This window comes from Pinus tabuliformis, chromosome 6 (assembly GCF_031772625.1).
Source record: "Pinus tabuliformis cultivar Carrire ecotype Pingquan chromosome 6, CPIR1, whole genome shotgun sequence".
NCBI lineage: Eukaryota > Viridiplantae > Streptophyta > Pinopsida > Pinales > Pinaceae > Pinus > Pinus tabuliformis.
Window position 1 is genome coordinate 1,331,090,255 of NC_142292.1, and position 16,413 is coordinate 1,331,106,667.

A 16,413-nucleotide genomic window follows, 5' to 3' on the forward strand; every position below is an offset into this window, starting at 1 on the left:
AGTTCATTGTTCGTACAGGAAGCACCTATATGAATGTTTTCAACAATTCCAGGTTTAACTGAAATGTCAATAGGAACTATTCGAGAGATATTTCCCAAATTTAACTCAGAATCAGGATGTTGTAATGGATTATGTGGTTCTTTGACATAATCAGTAGTAAAAATAGATGAAAAATCATTTTCAAAATGATCAAGCTCAGGTAAAAATGAAGATCGATGATGAAGATCTTCCCAATCATCAATAGACAAAATTTCACGAATCTTCTCATCCGTATGAACAAGCTCGGAAAAATTTGTTGAATCTGAGGTTGATATTGAAAGTGATTCTCCATGGACCACATTCATTAGATCAATTTCGGTTGAAGAAGGGTCGGAAAACGACTGTACAGCCTGATATGCAATTTCATAGGGACTCAAAGGCATCACATCACCAAATGAATCCACCTCAGATTTGGAAGGTACGATCCAAGGATCATCCAAAACAATAGTGTTTGATGAAATCATATGAATGGTTGCAGTAGAAGGCGATACGTTAGGAGGAGGAAAGGAAAAAGTTCCTAGTAAACCAGAATCTTTAATCAATCCTACCCCAACATCCTTATAAGGGATAGTTGTTTTACCGACATGTTGGATACTTTCAGAAGAGGCTGGGTCGGATGAAAAATAAGTCAGCTGGTCTATGGTTACGATCTTTCCATTATGAGGAAACTTTATAAGCCGAAAGACCGATGAAACAACAACAATCATAGCATAAGACCAACTGCGACCCAAGAGAAGGTTGTAATCTAGAGGGACATCAACCACTTCCACATCTAGATTAACAGTTTTTCCTTCAACCCCTATAGGTAAATCCTATAGAATGCCAAAAGGATGGAACCCACGTCCGTCAAAAGCCTTTAGAATCATCGGGGATTGACTGAGTATAGGAGAAGCAAGTGATCTCCAACACTGGATCGACATAATACACGTGGAATCTCCCTCATCAATTACAGTCCTAAAGCAAGGTCTATTTTTTACTAACACTGGAATCTGGAAAGCCATTTGATGAGGTAGGTGAGGTGTACTATTCTCAAAATTAAATATTATAAGGTTTGAGTCCTGAATATCAACAGCTCCTATAGCCGACAAAAGTAATTTACGTTGTGCTGGGCATGATTGTAGCACCTCCAAAGCCGACATTACTGAAGGGGAAATAGCTAAGTCTTCAACAATGTTATAATTCTGAGCAGCTCTCGCATGCGGATTGAAAGCTAACTTTCAAAGTATACCTTTAGCTGGTGGTTTGATTACTAAGTCTGGATTAGGTTTCTCGATCTGTAGCGGATCAGAACCGAAAGGAGTTGAAGTTGATGGGTTTGAATTAGAAGATTTTGCTTCCTTACCACCAACAAGACTTTTACTACCATAATCTTCCGATCGTGTCGCAATACTAATATGAGACATCATCATTATGGGTTCTTCTGAGGCATTTGAGGAAGAACCGATCATCTTACTATCTTGACTAGGAAAAGGATCCTTCAAGACAGCAGGCATTTGAGAACCTTTGACGATCTTTGCAACCTCAGTGCGATGTGGGAGGTCTCTTGTATAATGCTCTTCGTCACAAGTGAGACAAGGATAGCGTGGTTTATGTTTCTTGTCAGTAGATTCAGTTTTATCTGATTTCTCTTTCGAATTTTGTTTATTTTTCTTCTTCCCTTTCTTTTTACCGCCAGATTTTGATTTGGCTGTAGATGATTCTACGACATGAATATTGGCAGGAATTTCAGCGGAAGAGTCTCCTATCGGGGAATCTGGTAAAGTTATAATAGGAGAATAATTCTTTGAAGATTTCTTCTTACTTTTGGTGTTAACTGAACCAATCATACCATCAGCGGCATGAGACCCTGAAGGAGCTGCAGTTATTTGATTTTGTTTCGGAAGGTCGGGGATTTTTTCGTGTAAAGTACCCAACTGCGTATAAACGAGGTCAAGGTACTGAGCTTGAGAAATTACTTGCTCTTCAGTAACAACTCCTGCCTTAGCTACATCCTCAGTGATTTTAGGTAACAATGATTTAACAAACCATTCTGCTAAAATTTGATCCGGAATAAAAACTTTCACTAAACGTCGTCTACATCGCCATTCATGAATATGATCTGAAATATATGTGGACGTTGACTGTTTTAATGAAGTTAATAATGTAGCCATTGTCATATCTGACAGGCAACTGAAAATGAGTTAAGAACGAAGTGGCTAACTGACTAAAATTATAAAAAGAGGCTCGCAGTAACTCAATGTACCACTTGGCCACAAGACTAATCAGAGTGCATTGAAAAAGACATAAACAAATTGAATCATCTATAATGGAATTAGATGCACACTAGAGGTGATAAGTCATCACATGGTTTGACGGATCCTCTCCTGATTTACCTTCAAAATTTGGGATATCACTGGGCAAATTATTTGGCATTGGCGGCCCAAACGGAAGATAATTAATCGGATCATTCATAAGGTGCAACAAATCAGGCAAGTCCAAAGTTGCAATAAACGGTAACTAACAGTTAGTGTCCTGAAAACCCTGTGTCATAAGACCAGCCCCAGGAGGAGGATATCTAGGATAACTTGGAATTGGAATCGCATTCAAAATATTGTATCCTCCCGGAAAACCAGGATTAACCGGACCAAACTGGGGTTGTTGAGGTTGCTGATAAGTATATCCAGGGTACGGTTGATACTGGTAAACCAGGCTTTGAACAGCAGGACCGAATTGGTACTGTCCCTGGTATGGTTGATAAGTGAACTGTGGTTGACTTGTGACAACCGTACTTGGACCAGTTTTTCCTACAGGCATCTGAACCGAAGTCTGAATTGTAGGTTCGGACTGAGGTAAAGAGGCTTGAGGAGTTGATGCAGGAACAGTAGAAACTGGAGCTGTCGATACTCCAGAAGTAGGTGGGGTAGATTGAACAAAAGCTGCAGTAGTTGTAGCAGTCATTTGAGGCGGAGTTCAAGGCAAACTAGGCCCAGACTGATGAGCTACACCAGGTGCAGAAGTTTGAATAGTAGACTGGACAGGTTGCTGGGTTGAACTAGAAACCAAAGGTTGTCCAAATTGAGATGACAACTACACATTAGGTTGCAAGATCTGTTGAGATTGAGATGGATCCCACACCATGTTCATTCCGGGGTATGGACCCATAGAAGTTTGAGCATATTGAGGACCATACCGGGTTGAGCATAGGGCTGATAATTCAAAGGTACATTTCCAGCTCCTTGTACAAATGATTGACCAGAAGGTGGTTGGAAACCTTGGGTTAGGTACTGACCTTGAGGTTGATAACATTGAGGCACGTACTGAAACTAGGGTTGACCTTGAGGTATATATTGATACTAGGGTTGACCTTGAGGTATGTACTGAGTCTGGGGTTGACCCTGAGGAATGTACTGTCCCGAAGGTATGTACTGTCCTCGAGGTTTCCCCCTAGGTGGTAACTGACTACCTTGAGGCTTCCCCCCAGGCAATAATTGAGTACCTTGAGGTTGCGGATTTGGAATAGTACCAGACATCATAAGAATTTCTTCTACGCTCAACGGTTGAGTTCCGTTATTACCAATTGATATCCCATGTTCAATGGGTTGAGGAGATGCTCTTGAGAAAGTACTAGTGAGTGACTAATACCCAGAAGGAACAGAAGGACCGCCATATAAAAATGTTTCTGATGATTGGGAAAACATGGATGACTGTCTTGACATATTCAAAGGAGGATAATAACCTCTAGGTGTTGGATGAAAAGGAATTCGAGGTGGTGAAAAACTAAGACCCGGATTTTCTAAAAAGTTGGTCATTGAGAGGTACCAAGCGTCCCTCCTAGGAGGACTATAGAAAATTGATTCACGCTCCCTAAGTTCTAAAGTTGGTTGATTTTTAGGGAGACTTATATCTTATTCTGGACTAACAAGTTCTTCAATAGAAATAAGTCCCGAAGGGAGATTTTGGGTAATGATCCTTCCTACCCTGGGTGAACCAGGACCACTGGAAGTTGGAGAAGCAAATCCTGAGGATGGAGTAGCAACAGGTTCAGTTTCAGGCTTAGAAATTTCAGGTTCTTCAGCTAATTCACTAGTAGAGGAAACACTACCAGTAGCTTCGGAAAATGAAATTGGTTCATAAATATACTCTATTGCTTGAACTTGATAATCAGGATGAACAACTAAAGAAGATTCTCTAGCTTCCGATGACCCAACTCTATTGTCACTAGGAGTTACAAGAGCTCGTAGCCCTTCAAGCTGGCTTGGTGAATACTCGGGAGGTTGCCCCCGAAGTCTACGGGATTGTCTCGGTAATTCAGCCACGATTAAATATTTTAATTACTTCACACGCAAACAAAGAAAATATCAATAAAACCACCTAAAGTCTCTAAAGAAACAAACAATTGAATCACATGCCTAAACAATCTAAGAGTTCAAACCACACACAAACAATAACTTTCTGTACCAAAAACACTAGTTGGTGATGAAATCCAACGTCACAGAATTCAATACAGAAAGGGCGGTTGGAACAGTTACCCTGACAACCTGCTTAATGAAACAGACTGGCACAAGTTTCTTCACAAAACCGTCTCAAGTGAAGAGAACCCCCCAGAGAGTCCAAGTGATTCTAGTCAATGTCTGCTCCAGGTAAAATGGGATCTTCCCTCCAACGTCACCTTAGGAAAGAATCCTATAGATTATGGTCACTATGGTTACCAACAGAGACAAATATACCTGGGGGAACAGTCTACGATCTAATACACATGCAAGGGAAAAGTAACAAAGCTCAGTCCCCTTGAAGGCTCCTTGACATAATCCAAGGTTTATCAACAAGTGACCCCAGGCTCCTCGACAATGGTCAATCTGAGGTTTACCGTTTTTAATACGTGTATATCTGCTATCGTTCCCAATTAGGAAGGATTGATTACCCCACTGGTTCAGATATGATCTTGTGCTTGACTCCTTTAAGAGGAGCTTCCCAGAGCATATATGTAACAATTGGAATTTATTTCCTACCGCAAGATATAGCTACTTGTTTGTTTTAACTATCTTGGAGAGTTAATTACTCCCTACTCCAAGATACTAGCTTAAGCTATGTTGGTGATAAGGGCCCTAGAAATAAAAAGATTGCTAGATCAGTTTTACTTTAAGCGTTATTTTTATAGGTTGTTTCTTAAGTCAGAAGGTATGGAGATGAAACTTTATGGTGTGAAGACTTGACTCCAAAACACTAAAAATTCACCTAAGATGATAAACAATTCTTTTTCTTCAATGAATTTCTAGATAAATAAAGAGTTGAGAATGCAATTCTTTGAAAAACAAATCTTTCTTCTAAAAGAAAATATTTTTTGTCTTTTTCAATAAACTCAAAAATGAGACTACTAATTATGCTCACGAAAAATCCCTTTTCTTTTTCAACACTCAAAAACTACAGAAAACAACTTCTTTCAAAAGAGTTTCTATAATTTCTAGAAAACACTCAAAACTATAAAAACTATGCTTGAGATCTAAAAATTTCTAAAAACCTAATTGAAGTAAAAGCTTTAAAAATTTCTTTTTGAGGACGTTTTACTTAGTTATTCAACAAACTAAGGACTAATTCATTCAAAATAACAAATTAATCAAAAAACACCCAGCTATGTTTTCTTTTTTAAAAATGAAATTCAAAACTTTCAAACAAGTTCGTTCAAAGCTTTGCTAAGAAAACGAGATCTATTTCTCAACAAGGGCAGATTTCACAAATCAGTCAGAATCATCAACAAGACCAAAAAGACCAGGGTAATCTGAGGTTTTTTTAGGCTTATAATCTCTGAGTTACTACAAAGCCCAAGTGAAAATCAAACCAGGCATGCAAAACTTCTAGAAAATCACCTAAAACCAAAATGCCAATGGAACTCACTTAAAAGAAATTTTTGACAGGACACATGCAGATCTAGGTAGAGACTAAAAATCGTAAACAAATCCTAAGCTTAACTGGATGAAAAGATTTTAGGTTTTTAAAAAATTTGATAGGGTCCGCAGGCCTCTGGTATAACCAGATGTGATACTGCTCTGTGTAGTAAAGAAACAGTGCGGGGATGTTCGCACTGTGTTACAAATAGAATGTGCAGTCCTCTTTCAAAAACGTGAAAAAACAAAAAAAAATTAGAATCTAAAGCCTACCCAATCCCACACACATCAGGAAAAAATCAGAAACAAGAAAAAGTTTCTCAAGTCAAAGTAAAAGGAAAGGTAAAAAACCAAAATTCAAGTCCCTAGTGGAGTCACCAATTTGTCGGCCGGATAAATCGTTCTTGCAGACAAGACCTATCTCCCTAGTATCAACAGATATCTAGCAACAAGCAAGACAAGAAAATCTACCTTTCTCTAAATATATTACAATTTATAAATAAAATCCAAGAGGTGTTTTAGACCCTACCTTAAGTCCAACGCTAGTTTGTGGCAGCCACGCTTCGACCGTCTGAATGAGTTTCCTTTTGAGAACCTACAATCACAAACAAGCACACATCAAATAACACCTGCATAGCTAATATAATAAATCATATTCATCATGGTGATCAAGGAATCCATGAAATAAACCATAAAACACAGCTTATTGAGAAAAATAAACTTGATTGTATTAACTTTAAGAATAGAAGAACTTTACAACCTTTGGTGCCTTGATGTTGTACAATCTCCTCCCAGGGTCCAAGCAAGAACCTCCTCTACTTTTACAAGCCTCACACTCTTCCCAATGAGATCAAAAAGGTATGTAATCTCTCCTCTCAAGCTCAATTAGGAAGACTAAATTCCAACAACATTTCACCTCAAAAATATTCAGCTTTCAACCTCCTCAGTAACCAACCCAATGCCTCATTTTATAGTGCAAAGGAAGGAGGTTACAGGTCCACCTATGAAGGGATAGAGTCCTCCTTCAGAGGGATAAGCTCCTCAAATCAAGGGGTTAGCTCCTTAAGGTATGGGATGCATGAACCTTAAAGGAGTGAACTTGCCACCTCAAGATTCCCTCTAGAAGCTTCAAGAAATAACCCAAAGTGAGTTTTTAAGAATGTACTTGCGCCTTTTTGAATTTTATAGGGGTCCGCACCCATTACACAGAAACAGAGCGGTCAGGTATGCAGGAGACATGACCAATAGGTGTGGGACCGCAAGTAATGCTAAGAGAAAGTGTGGAACCAGAGTTTTAGAGATTTTTAAGGGCTTTCTCTTATTTTTCAAGGCTTTATATGAAGAGCTGAGGTTTAAGACTTGCAAAGGAGGAAAGTGTGAGTGGTGATAGACTCACACTGATTGCAGAATGTCATGGTGACAATTTTTAGTGTAACAATAATAGAAATGCTATATGATATATACTCCTCTGCCATAGACCCCTCAGGTTTTTCCCTTTGCTGAACAAAACCTTTCAATTTCTTCATGCACCTCTCTAAGAAGAACATCCAATTTCAAGAAACCACCCCAACTAATTCAACCTCATCTACTAGGTGAATTAGAAGATGAACCTGCAAGTCCATGAAAATCGTCAATAGTTCCTTCTCAAACATACATACAATCTCAACTATATCTTAACGCCACCATGCAATGCTAGCTATATGAATCTCCTTTTATGTGATCCAACTTACAAACGTAGATAATTTAGATATATAATGTCGTAGGTCTTGAGGAAAGTCATGGTTCACACACCCACGCATGAGCTGAGGATAATGACCCTGCAACATTATAAAAAAATTAATTATAAAATATCCCATTGCATAAAAAAATAACAAATAATTAAATCATGATTTTAACATATATACTCTTAGAAGGTTCAAATGGTCATGCGATTTCAACACCGACAAGTGGTCTTCCATAGTGAAGCAGTGTTGTAGTGAAGACCCATATAAAGAAGGTACACTCACACCCATTATAACTTCCTTTGCCAAAGAAATATCATCTTTCTTTAAAATCCATGGGACATCACCTTCTTTGAAATACAAAGAGGGGCCATCCTCTCCTCTAGTTTCTTATCTTGGCCAATGTTTCCTTTTATTTTTTGAAGAAATAAGATCTCTCCTAACAGCCAATGTGTCAAACTCTTTCGATGATATGTGCCTCCATAAAGAAGATGAATTTTTTTTAAATATATGCATGGGATCTAGTATGTGGGCAATCTTAATATGATCCCAATATGGGAGCTCATAAAAGACAGATTCCCTTTTCATCCCAATGGGAAATTTCTCATCAGAGGTGTCGAATAATTCTAGATCATCGAACATAGGCTCCCCATTTGAATTGAACATTTCTTCAAACTCCTTCTCCTTTTCTCTCTGATATGCTCTAAACTATTCAAATGGTATCATTATTGCAGTCCTTTGGGTTCTCTCTGGTTTATCATTGAAAGTGGATGTTGCTCTTCTGTAAGGGTGTTCTTCTGAGAGGAATACCCTGGAGCAATCATACACTGCCTTTCGTAGGTGGTCAGACCACCTAGCCTTCAAAGAAGGTCCACTACATTTACATCCATGATACCCTTTTGTTACAAGACCTATGAAATTATTGTATACGGGGCACATTAGCCATCACGAAGATCAAAATAATTACAGCGAATTAAATTAATATGAGAAACAATATATATATATATATTTTAACAAGGTCGGGTAGTTTTTATATTACCAAAAAGCTTTGATGGAGCAAGCTCCCATTACAAAGACTGTACCATGAAGAACCTCTAAGCCATGAGATAGGAACACAGTCTCTTCTCCTAGGCTTGATTTCAGGACTTCTTGAATTTTTTTGTGAATTCTAGTGTACTGCCTAACAAACTGACCTATTAAAAAGAGAAATTTGCATGTCATGGATTCTCTGAGAGATTTGTAGCCTGATTGCCCTTGATTTGACTGATTCTTCTTGTCATAATTGTCCGGGTTCTCTCCTTCATTGCTCGGAGAGTTCTCTTCTTCATTTGGTTGAGTTCATGTGATTTTTTTGCTTGTTCTTCCTTTGTCTCTTCTTTCTACTCCGAATTTCGTTGTGCATCTTTGATTTTGTGTTGCCTGCGGTGCTTCTTCTTTGGATGTTGATTTCCACTTTCCTTTTGTTATAAACGGGGACCGTTGGATGTGTTAACGGACGAGGTTGTCAAGAGAATATCAGCCAAGAGAAGTTCACAAAAATTGGGATTAGGGGATGTGTTGTGGGGATTTACTAGAGGCGCAAGAGGAGACAGGAGGAGCTGTCTCAAACAACGATCGTTGAGATCTACGATTATCGGGATCGAACATGTCTACGTGTTAACCAAGGAGAAAGGTGGGATTAAAGGTAGAGATGGTATATCGGGCAATATATAAACCATGAGTGGTAAAAGGGAGAGGTTACCTGATTCCATTGACCAGGTGACATGTAGCATCGGAGGTAAGAGAAGAAACCACTTTTCGGGCGGGTAATCTCCATGCTTGTTGACCGCCCAAAATCGGTGTAAGTCGTCTGATCCTCTGTATACAGATCGACGGTGGGGATGGTTCATGCAGGTTTGAAAGGATAGGCTGATCCGCGACCGTCAAATCGAGCGCCTAATCAATAGTCTTGAATTTATTGGAGAAGAGGAGGGTATAGTGATACGAAAAAGGTTTAGGAGAGTGGGCTCGACAAAAATAATTGATTCAAATGAAAGGTTTTTTGAAATCCGAATAAGGAAAACAGGCCAGTTTTTCCCTTGTAAAATAATAACGCTGTAGCCCCTGCCTACGACAGAGTTGTAGGGGGGCCCACTTCTTGCTATATTAGTCAGGTATTGGTATAATGAGAGGAGCAGATGTAAGGCGCGAGTGTTCAGAAGGGACTTTCACTTGCTAATAGGAGGGAAAGAAGGGTGAAAATAAGTACGGAGAGAACAAGTTGAATAAACAGAAGATTGAGGGCTTAAGGTGAAGTCTGCATGTTGAAGAGGGTAAACACTGTTGGCTATTAGAGAGGTCAGGGAGGGTCTTTGACACCAGAGAATTATTATAATATCTTGGAAAAAGGAGTTTTCCTCACTGAAATTGCTGCTGCAATTTTTGTGAATGTACCTTCTATTCTTATAATGCTTTATCTCAGCCTGAAACCTGCCTTCGATGAGATAGATTGTAGAGTCGTTCTTGTCTTCATTCCTGCTGTTGCTCAGTCGAGAGTCTGGAGTTTCATGCTTTTTCCTTTTCTTTCCCATGTTTTCCTGGCTGTTGCTGCAGTGTTGTGTCCTTTGTTGGTTTACGACTATTGTTTTTTGATTTATTGTGTTTCTCATTGAGAGATTTCCTTTGGAATTGATTAGCTTGAAGCTTGTGATTTTGTTGGTTATTAAGGAACTGAGTTATGGTATTCCTCCTGATTTTCATGAACACGCCCTTCATTTTTTTTCACTGCTTGGTTTGCAAAATAATCTGCCTGTTGATTGTGAATTCTCAAGACATGTCTGTAGATTACATCGCCAAAGCCTTCGAGGTTCTTCCTGATTCTTCTAAAGATTTTGTTCACGTGCTCATTGCTTGGTTTTTTGTTTCTTGCCATTGCCTCTATTATGATGGGATTTTGGATTTCTTTTTTTTTATAATTCTTGTTCCCATTAACAAGCTGTATGCTTCTGCCTTATTATTTGAGATTTGTCCCAAGCCCCATTCATAAGTGACATTTTCTTTCCCATCAGGATCTAGGATGATTCCCCCTGCCCCTGCCTTTCTCGGGTTATACTTTGAAGCCCCATCAAAGTATAAACAGTATCTATTCTGATTTTTCCTCCAGTTTATCAGTTCCTCTTCACTCATTCTTATTTTCCATATAACTCCTATGCTTGTCTTCCTCTGTCCTCTTTGCCCATTATTATTTATTATGGCTTTGCTAAGCCAATCTCGCTTTTCCTGTTGAAGAATTTGATAGTCTATTGGAGCTGTTCCTTTGACATTGAGTATTTCAGAGGTTAGACCCCATGTTTTTGAGAGGGTCTTCCCTATCCTTGGAATTTGATTTTTGAAAATGCACTTGTTTCTTGTCAACCAAATTTGCCAACAAAGAACCACTGGAATGCATTTCTAAATCCTTTGAATTGTGGATTTTTTCTTTTTTGTGTAAGGGTAGGCTTTCTCCAAGGTCTGAAGAAAATCCAGCAAGGGCTTTTCAAAATTTATTCTTATTTCCAAAGGACTTATCAACTCCTTCCAACATTCTTTAGCGAAGATACATTCTTGGAAAAGATGCTGAATGTTTTCTTCAGCCTGCATGCATAATGGACATCGTGTTGGACCTTGAAAGCATTTTTTTCTTAAGTTTTCACTGGTCAAAATTATCCCTTTTATAAGAGTCCAGATGAACATTTTAATCTTAGGCAAACTTTCTGATTTCCATGTTATTTTCCAAGAATCCCAATCTTGTTGATTTGGTTGTTCTTGGAGGATTTTATATCCAGTCTTAACTGTATATTGTCCACCGCTTGGGTCCCAGAGATATTCATCTTCCTCATCCTAGTGGATTGGCACTGCCCCTTTTAAGAACTGCCTGATTTTGCTCCATTTCCCTTCTAGGTCTGCCGGAATTGTTGAGATTTTCCAGTCTTGCCACTCCTTTTGGTTCCATATAGAGATTGAGTGTAAAGTATTGAAGCCTTTACCTTTCATCCACTCTTGTATGTCTTCAATTTTTGGATGAGTTTGAAGTGGTTCTTTCCCCATGATTCTGTCCTCCCAGATTGAAAGTGATTTTCCATTGCCTGGGATTTTAGAAATGTATCTACTCATTAATGGAATTGTTTTTTTAACAAGCTTCTAGACTTGGTGTTATAGACATTTTTGGGCACTGCAACCCCAAGCATAAAATTTCCATAAACCAAGCGCTCCTAAGTCCCTAAAAGTGTTGTTCCAACTCCTAAAGGAACAAGTTCAACTGATTATAGCTTCTCCCAGAAGTTCTCCATGAAAAAATACTCAGAACTGGTCAAAACAGGAGCATTTCACCTGCTCCATAGGCAAAGTGCGTTGCATCTCACCTAAGTACACTCAGTGGGTGCATTGCATTTCAAAAATCCCTTCTATGGGGTGCGATGGGCGAGAAGAGACAAATGGCAGTGTCAATCCGCGAGGTGGAAAAGCATGGAATCTTCTAGAAACTTCTCCTGTGACACTTGCCTCTCTGAATTCGACCAGGGATGTGTAAGAGATCATCAATCTCCAAGTGGAAGCAAGAACTATCATAGAGAAGACACTAATCAAATTACAAGCTGACTCATCTCCCTTACAGATATCTATATATGGATCCCTCATCTCAGAGATCCAGAGGCTGGAATTTTGCATATTGTAAGGAATTGTTGTTGGTTTATTGGTGTGATATCATAGTGTTGGGTGATCCAAGCTTGTCATGAGGTGAAGAAGGGCTTACTTGCTGAGAGGATGATGCTGGGTCAGAACAACTAGTTGTAACTCTCTTGGCTCTTTCTTGATTATCAATAAAGTTATTCAAGTTTTCCTCCATACTCTTATGTAATCTATGTTTTGTGCATTTGTATGGTCAATTTACATATGATCCTAGATTGTTTATGCTAATAGATCCATGTTCTCGTATAGTGTTATGCTACTTTGATTCTACAGGTACTCTGTGAAGCTGGGCATACAAGGAAGCAAGTAGCAAAGGACTATCAGAAGAGAGAGGAATCGAACAAGGAACCAAGCGCAAGATAGAGGTTGGTCTCCTTTATTCTTCTCTCATCTATCTTTCATAAAGGAAAATGAAAGTAGTTTTACTTTGTTTGTTTCTAAGGTAGCTACCACACCCTAGTGGGATTAGCAGTTCTGCATAGACACTTTTCCCTGTAACAAAATGGCGACTCCGCTGGGGAGTGACTAGGTTGTTTTTCTATCTACATTTGTTTACTTTATAAACTTACAGACGGAGCCTGAAGTTGAGCCAGGTAGCCTTCGAACTGCATTTGCTATGCAAATGAAAAGTAGATAAATGTCGCTTCAGTCAATCTCCGGGTTTTGTTTATGAATTAAACAATTTATTTACAAACTCTCTAATTGCCCTTGTGGTGGCTCTAGTAACCTCCTTAGATCTACCCCTGTGATTGGTTTACTGATTACCACTTGCTCGGCCAAAATCCTTGAACTGAACTGCAAACTGTGACGCGGAACCCAATCAAAGTCTCATCCCTAGTCAAGCGCACTGTCTGTTCTGTGAACTTCAAATGTAGCGCACTTCCCGAGTGTAGAAGGTGCGCTGCATTTCAATTTCACTATGTTACAGGTGCGCTGATCAGACAAGGCCTTGTTCTTAAATTTTTGGTTTTTGTGCTCACTCTTTTCAGATCTATTCAGGAGTTTTGCTGCCTATAGTCAGTACACCTCTGTTTAAACCCCCTTTCCTTGCTGATATTCTGCCTCCATTGTGCAAAGAACTGTAAATGTTTTTATGTATTTTTTGAGTCATTTTTAGTTCTCCTCTACAAAGAAGTAGCATAATTGTACTGTCGTTCCTTGATTTGAAAGTGTCGCAAGTGTTGTTTTCAGTCATAGAAGAGAATCTGATTGTTCTTAATAGTCGATTATCTTGTTACTATTGTATTTGCTCTGAATTAGTAGTTTTTCTAAGTGTCGAAAGCAAGTTTTCAATTCCAAATCGCAAAGTGTTGTCATTGTCCTCATTTTGTTTTGAAAAGAAACTTGTTAGTAATTGTCGCTTTGAAAATAATTCAGATTTGCACATTAGCTTTCTTTTTATCATTCACATATTAAGAAGGCTGAAAATAAATACATGCATGTGCATTTGCATTTAGACTGTTTGTTGGTTTGATTTAGGACAGTGCATATAGTGTGTGCTCTTTGCTCTTCGCTGAAAGAACACCATCTCTCTTTCCTTAGTAGCTAGGATTTTCATATGTTAAAAAGAATATTAAATGACTGTTTATCATCTTAGATTGCATTTTAGGAATTGTACATTTACATCACGCGGTGAACCTGAAAGGCAAATTTCTTAAGCAAGATCAACTATAAAATAAATTTAATGAATCTAAAAACGCTTTGGAACCTAACACACAACATCTAGAAGTCTAGGCTAGAGACGTATTCCAGCGTTGTAAAGCCTGGTAACTGTTGCTTTCACTGTTGGTTGGGTGATTCCTCCACTTTGAGACGATAAGTGCTAGTACGGACTTGTGCTGCCACGTACCGTTGAGTATATTTTGGGAGACCACAATAGGCTTAATCCTTTATCCATGGGAAGCCATGTCTACCGCCCTACCGATCGCAATGCATTGAACACAACATTCGGGAAGATTGACTGCCGTACCGTAAAAAGCATTCTGCAGTTTTGCAATTAGTTTGGTAATCCCTCTGTCTAGATTTCCAGAGCAGTCCCTTTTGTTCCTTTTCAGACTCCTTAACGGAAAAGGTCCATCTGAGCACTTGTCACTTCAAGCTCATTAAAAATCGAAGGCGACTAGAGTCATCTTTTGTTTTTTCTCGACTCTTAAAAATTGAAAAAACAAGTTGTGTCAAAGCGTCTAAAATTCATTTAATTCAGAAACATATTTCCCTTTAATTTTTAGTTGATCGAGTAATCCGCAATCGTGGAAGAAAGTCAATCGAAATCGCTAGAAAATCTTTTGGATAGACTAGATATGTCTGAACAATCGTCGACATCTAGGACTGTGTCATCTGACGCAGCAGCGGCAGAGCCTCCTGTTGCTACTCCAACGATGTTCGCCGGTATACCATCTGTCCCGACAAGTTATCAACAATAAGCCGGAGTCTAATGAGGGGCTGTTTCGACAACATGGTTGGTTCCTATTTCTTCATCTGGATTATCATCTGGTATTTCTTATGTTGAAACTCAACAAATTGATCCAATGTGTCTTCAAAGGCCAATCTACCCTTTAAGTACTAGATTACCACCATATGGAGGGTAGTATGCCTTTTCATTGTTCCCTCCTGGAGAACGACCATATGGGAGTTTACAACAAAGTTCAGGTCAAACTGGAATTACATCCAGTGGTTGGGTACCAATACTGCCTCAGTAACCAAGGTTTGTATATTCAATGCAACCAGTCCACCCTGTGTCGAATATTCCCACTATACCTGCTATGGTGACTGTGTCGTAAGTACAAGCGCTACCTGTTGTATGTCAACCCCAAGATTCTCAGGTTGCAATACAACAACCTCTTGTCTCAATGACTCAATCACAACCTCAGGTTAGTGCCTCCTTATCTGGAGCGACTCAGGCTCAAACAAGTACTATGACTCCTCATGTTGGTCAATCATCCAGTATTGGGCAACAGCAAATGGTCCAACAACCATGGCTGGTTCAATCTCAACAACCGCCATTCCAGCAATCATATCAAGGACCTGAGCAACAAGTCTTTGTAAATAATGGGCAATCGCATTTCCAAAGTGGTTATCAACAACCATACTATAATCGTTATGCCCATCAACCTTATCAAAGTTACCAGCATCAAATATATTATGCTGGTATACAAAGACCCACTGCTCAGGCGATTCCATCTTATCCTGGGTATGCTTCGCCTAACCTGAATCAACAGTTGCCCTTTGTAGCAACTCTAGAATTACCAGATCTAAACCGGCTGATGAATGATCCAATTGCTTACGCCCCTTGGTGGCCAGTGATTCCGCATAAAATTCCATTAGATATTCCTAAATTTAATGGAAATCCGGGTGAAGATCCGTCGAATCATGTGATGACCTTTCATCTGTGGTGTTCATAAAACACCCTAAACGATGATTCGATTAGGCTTCGCCTTTTTCATAGGACGTTAATAGGTCCAAAATGGTATATCGAATTACCTAGAGCTTCGTTTGACAACTTCAGTACCCTAGCCACAACCTTTTTAACCCATTTTCAATTACCGATAAGGTACGAAACGGGAACGGAACTTCTTACCAATTTCAAACAAACAACGGCCACTCACATATCCGATCATATTCATGAGTGGCGATGTTGTCGTAGAATGGTAAAAATGTATGTTCCTGATCAGATTTTAGCTGAATGGTTTATTAAGTCATTATTGCCTTCCATTACAGAAGATGTGGCAAAAGGAGGAGTCGTCACCGAAGAGCAAGTTATTACTTGTGCGCATTATTTAGACTTGATTTATACTCAGTCTGGCATGCTCCACGATAAAATACCTGACGCTCTCAGACCGGAATTTTCCGTTCCTCCCCCTCCTAAATCAAACAAAGACTCTCATGCCGGCGATGGCGTGATAGGTACGACAAGCACGAAATCGACAAAGGCTACATCTAAGAAAGCCCGTAAGATTTCTGATCAAAATGCAAATGAAGAACTTCTTGCCTCGGAGGTAAATGTCGTGTCGACCGACAAGGGCAAACAATTGAAGCAACCAGGGGGCAAGAAGAAAAAGAAAGGGAGACAAAAGAAGCAGGATGAGTCA